The sequence below is a fragment of the Grammomys surdaster genome, unplaced genomic scaffold (genome assembly GCF_004785775.1).
Source record: "Grammomys surdaster isolate TR1022 unplaced genomic scaffold, NIH_TR_1.0 131671, whole genome shotgun sequence".
Lineage (NCBI taxonomy): Eukaryota > Metazoa > Chordata > Mammalia > Rodentia > Muridae > Grammomys > Grammomys surdaster.
This window is the reverse complement of record NW_021622062.1, coordinates 12442-18437: the sequence shown is the minus strand read 5'-3', so window position 1 is coordinate 18437 and position 5996 is coordinate 12442. Positions and strand designations below refer to the sequence as shown.

Sequence of the window (5996 nt, the reverse complement as noted above, 5' to 3'; positions counted from 1 at the left end):
TTTATAAGCAAAATAAACTCTATGTCTGTTAGGACCACCCCATCTTTTCTTTACCCCCAACCATTCATTTGCCCAAAGGGATTTAAATACCAGTCACATTTTTTCCTTACCTGAATCATCACTGTAAGTTAAATTCAGTAGATAGCTTGCTTCTGGTCCAAGACCAAAAGCCTTTGATCAAAAATGCATTTCGCTTGATACTTCTCCTCTCTCTATGTGCCCTTCTGGTTTTGCAACTGGAATTCACAGAATGAAGATAGTATAAGATTGAATTTACCTATATCAAGACATGAACAATCCACCAGAGTGGGAGGCTATTCAGTTTTCTCAGGGCAGGTTTGTCAGGAAGTTCTTCTACGTCTCTCATTCAGTAACTGGAGTGGTGGGTCTTTTATAGACTGGTCCATCTCTAAAAGAATCTACTAGATCAGATTGTATGCAAATTACTCTTTTAGACAATCATTTTTTTCCTCAAGCTCAACTGTTTATTTTATACTTCTCCTGTCCGTTCTCTAAAAACCTATCCGTTACTTTTTTTACTCATCGGTCTTTTCTATTTTGGCCACAGGTGGTTCTTATCTTCCATTTTCTGCATTTGCCCGTTATTTATGTTTAACATATCTCCACTTGCAGCCTCTGCTATCCATTCTTGTTTGTCAGTGACTAACTCACCTACCTAAGGCTACTATGCATTTCTGTCTAGGTATTTGACTAATACTGAAAGCTCTAAGGAGAGGAATTTCTAAAGTTTTAATATATCCTTTGTGTACAGGGGAAAATATTTCTATGGAGACGACATATTTTTTTGCCTTTATACTATTTCCTGGGAGACAATTTTCATACTAGTTCTCTTCCCTTATTCTCCTCCTTTACTTTAATCATTCTTACTTAGGACATTATGTCAGACTTAAAGACATGCTTCTGTGCAGGAGGCTTTTGCCTTGCCATGCGCCCAGAGGTACATGGGTTTGGGTGTCTTGCCTCATGGTTACTTGAAGCCTGTTTTAATAACTCCTTCACTAAGGGTTTTCACTCCAGAAGGTATAATGTAATAAATGATTTAGAAAGGACGTTTATTTCCTTTCAGCAATTCACACATTTGTTCCCTGAGATAGTTTTAAGTATCAAATGCTATGAGGATGGATTAAAACAGCAAATCAATAAAAAGACACATCAGGTAAATGCACTGTACCTTCCATTCTGCAAATATGTTAGTTGTTGCTCTTTCTTTCACATTATAAATAAAGTTTATCTCTGAGGAAAGAAAAGGGGCCCCTTCTCAGCTCACTCAGAAGAGAACAGTCTGCATCTCTTTCTTTCATCCTTATCTAACTCTCATAGAGACTCTTGTTTCTGAATTTTCTAATGCAGATTTTTTTAAATCACAATATTTTAAACTGTCTTCCTTATTTTCGTGTTAATACATATAAATTGTAATTTTATATACTACCAATTTTATTAACAGGCATTCTCCATAAAATCCAAATATTCTTTGAAGTATTTGAGGAAAAAAATGAAAGCTTATTTATTCCACCTTTATAAAGATCAATGTTATGTTTGTTGTTTAGAATTCAAATAATACATCTACAATCCACTAAAGATATTTTAAATATTATCATTCTGCATAGATTATGAACATTTTAGATTGCTTTCTTTATTCAGATTATGGTATTAACACCAATTTTCTCTGATATGTGAGGGTGAGGAGAGAGAGAGGCAAATCACAGTGTCTATCTCTATAGCTATGGTTACTCTAAAACTTATTATACAATGAGACTGATCAGGAATTGTATTAACCCTCCTGTCTCTCTCAAGTACTAGCCTATAGGTGGGCCAGTAGACAAAGTTACAATGTGGTATTCATGGAAATAACACTTGACAGTTGTTTACTGTACAGAGGATGTTATGGAATAATGCAAAAGTAGATGATAGACAGAGAAACAATTTAGTGAGAGCTGCTGAATGCTGCAGGGGAAACAGAAAGATAAGGCACAGAGATGGGCTCCAGTCAGGAGTGACTGGGCAAGATGAAAAAGGGCAATCTAGAATAACACTGTGATTACAAATTACACACATTTAAAAGGAGAAAGAAAAGTCTTTTTTTTTTTTGGTTGATATCCATTAATACATCTGAATCTGTATACACAATACAGCAATTTAGCTCTTCACTGAATAAATACACCAACAAAACAAAACAGTGTTACTTAGAGCTCCTGTCCTAAGTCTGTATTTTCCCAAGGTTATAAGAATTTAAGAATCAAAATTCAAACTCCTATGAAGCTTAATCTTCATTCTCTACTACCTCAAGGATCTCTTTGCCCTAGACTACCTCTCTGATGTTCACCATGTGATATCTGCCAATATCAGTAAACTTTTTGATATTTTCTGGTGCAGTCTTACACATTGCAGGACAACTCTCAAGGTAAGTGGATATTCTTTATAATGAGCTTCAAATCAGCTCCTCTTTATTTCCCACGAACATTTTAAGTTCACGTTCCCATCATAAACATTTCCTGTAAGGCAAAGAGTGAACTCCTTAAAATCTGTAGTAGGACACAACAATCTAAACTGCTGATTACTTTTCAGGCTCTGGAGGTAGTTAATAAATTAAATTATTCATTTTCAACATAGGTTAAATATGAATAATATATACAAACACATCGAACAAAGGTCACATATACTTAGAAATGATTTTAAAACACATTGCTGCATCAGCAAATAGCAGATACTTGCAGAACAAATACCCTTGGTAACCCTGTAACTTCTCACAATTCTTCTCAGATCCAAGCATGATAAAGCTCTTTTAACAATGTAGTTAAATTTTCCATTCATTTATTTTCACTTTAATTCATATTGCTAACTCAAAGCCCTCTGGTTTGTAAAAATACTGCTTTAATTTTGTTATCTAATACTTTATTAACAGTTTCTGAAAGATTCCAAAGTACACAGAATCCTATCACTGAAAATATTTCTAAAGCTGAAACAAACAATGACATTTGATCCATCTCTCATCATAGGGTATCAAATTCATGTTTCCATGACACAACCCTCTACCTCCCACTCATAGTACAAAAAAAAAAAATCCTAAGCCCATAGACTCACCTGGAGCCATTTAACGAGTTGTACACAGAGCTCATGAATAGAATCTTTGTGGTAATTCAGTCAGGGAAGAACTAGTGTTTTATACCATAATGTGTCTCTGTGGAAATGAGTTTCTTAGTCCCTGTAGACTCAGAAGAGTCAAAAGAGAATATAGCACAGCTGGCAGGTGACTCTGTGGTGGAGACTTGTGTATTATTTGTGAAGTCACTATGTTCATAACAGCTTTATCTGTGATAGCCAGAAGCTGGAAACAACCCAGATGTCCCCAACAGAAGAATGGATATAGAAAATGTGGTTCATTTACACAATGGAGTACTAGTCAGCTATTAAGAATGAGGACATCATGAGTTTTGCAGGAAAATGAGTGGAACTAGAAAATGTCACCCTGAGTGAGGTAACTCAGACCCAAAATGACATGCATGTTTTCATGTACTCACTAATAAGTGGATATTAGCAAAAAATGTGCAGAATACCTAAATCTGCCTAACTCAAGAAGGTTAACAAGCAGAAGGGCCCAAGTGAGGATACATCAAACTCATTTGGGAAGGAGAAAACAATCACTGGAAGCAGAGGGAGGGAGGGACTTAGAGGGGGAGAGGGAAGAGGGAGAGAAAGGGAGAACATGATCAGCCATGGGAGAGAAGACAGGAGAGAAGCCCTGAGGACCAGTTAAAATATGCAACCGTGGGAGGTAGAAGGTGGGGGGCCCTCTACAAAGTACCAGAGACCAGGGAGGTGAGAGACTCTCAGGACTTAAAGGGAGGGACCTTAGATCAAATGCCCTAGAGTGGGTAGAAGAAACTTATAGAGCCCACCTCCAGAAGAAAGACAGGGTATCATGTTGAGGGAATGGGTTGCCATCCCACAGTCAAAAAGTCTGACCCAGAATTGTTCCTGTCTAAAAGAACCTCAGGGACAAAAATGGAGAAGAGACAGGGAACCGTAGTACAGCGACAGGCCCAAATTGAGATCCATCTCAAGGGGAGGCTCCAAGGCCTGACCCCAATACTGATGCTATGGTGTGCTTACAGACAGGAGCCTAGCATGGCTGTCCTCTGAGAGGCCCAACAAGCAGCTGACTTACTCAGATACATATACTTAAGCCCAACTACTGGACTGAAGTCGGGGAGCCCTGTGGTTGAATTAGGGAAAGGCTGGAAGCAGCTGAGGAGGAGGGCAACTCTATAGGAAGACCAGCAGTCTGAACTAACCCAGACCCCTGAGATCTCTCAGACACTGAGCCACCATCAGACAGCATACTCTAGTTGGTCCCAAGCCCCTGAAACATACAGCAGAGGACTGCCTGGTCTGGTCTCAGTGAGAGAAGAGGTGCTTAACCATTGAGAGACTTGAGGCTCCAGGGAATGGAGAGGCCTGGGCTGGGGCCAGGGACATCCTTTTGGAGGCAGAGGGGAGGATAAATGTGATGAGAAATTGTGGGGAAGAGGACTAGAAGGATGGCAACGAATGGACAGTAAAGAATAAAAGAAATTAAGAAAAACTAAAACAGCCGCCAACCCACAGCCTGACACACCGCATGGTCCCTCAGTCTCCCGAGGTCGCCTCTCCAGGCATGGCACAGGGCTTCGCCACACTATGGAAGCAGTAAGACACAGCACTCTCGACTTCACACTCAGTGCCAAAGCTGATGGTGAGGTAATTCTGAAAGTCCTTCAATCCATTTTTCAGGAGCAGCAGATGACAGAGTTCCTGCACACCTAGCATGACCATGGATATTTAGCAACTTACACAAACAGGAATGGCAGCTTTGCCAATTTGAGAATTTATCCACATGGATTGGCGTTGCTGGACCTACAGAGTTACTACAGTGATGTGCAAGGCAAACAAGAAACTGAGAGCCTTTTGAACAAAATAGAAGAAAAAAAAATGAAAGAATTGAGTCAAGATAGTACTGGCCGGGTGTAGCGATTACCGCCCATAGTTTGAGGAGGGGACATTGACAGATAGCTGATGGGTACCTGGCTGAGTTTGACATAGATGAAGTGGTGTATGATAAAGATTGACCCTATCAGAACATTAAAGTTCTACACTCAAAGAAGTAAGGATATTCTCATCCTTAGTGGAAATGTTAATTTGGCAGAGAGTGATTGACATATACACAGGCCATCATGAACAATGGTAAAGAAGACTACACTGGCAAACATGACTCTGGGAGGCGGAGATCGAGGCATATTATGTGAAGTTGTCAAACTGAAACCAAAGATAGTCACTATGGTAGAGATTGACCAAATGGTAATTGATGGATTAAGAAATACATGCGGAGAACATGTGGAGATGTCTTAGACAATCTTAAAGGAGATCGCTATCAGGTCCTTATAGAAGACTATCTCCCAGTACTGAAGAGGTACGCCAAAGAAGAGAGAGAGTTTGATTATGTGATCAGTGATTTGACAGATGTCCTTATCTCTGAATCTCCAGAAGAAGATTCCACATGGGAGTTCCTCAGACTGATTCTTGACCTGTCAGTGAAGGTTCGGAAACAGGATGGAAAATACTTCACACAGGAGAACCGTGCCAACTTGACTGAAGCTCTGTTGCTCTAGGAAGAACAGCTGGGGCTCCTGTATTGTCCTGTGGAATTCTCAAAAGAGATTGTCTATGTCCCTTCATACTTAGAATTGTGGGTATTTTACACTGTTTGGAAGAAAGCTAAGCCTTAAAGATAAGCATCCCCCAATGACCTGTGCTGCAAGCCACCTTCCTGACCTCCATATGCCGTATATGCCATCAAATGAGTCAGGCAACTGGTCATGAATTGCTTCACGTTGGTTTCCATTTTTAATTATTATTTTTAATGTAAAGGCCAATGGGAAAAATGCATATCTTGATGAGTTAGGGTGTTAATTTTTAAAAGTCAGTTTAAAAGGACAATT

At 39.5% G+C, this 5996-nt stretch overlaps 1 pseudogene; it reads left to right on the top strand.

Moving 5' to 3' along the window:
* Positions 1-4698: 4698 nt before the first annotated feature.
* On the top strand, positions 4699-5783 carry LOC114615663 (annotated as a pseudogene).
* Positions 5784-5996: the final 213 nt, after the last annotated feature.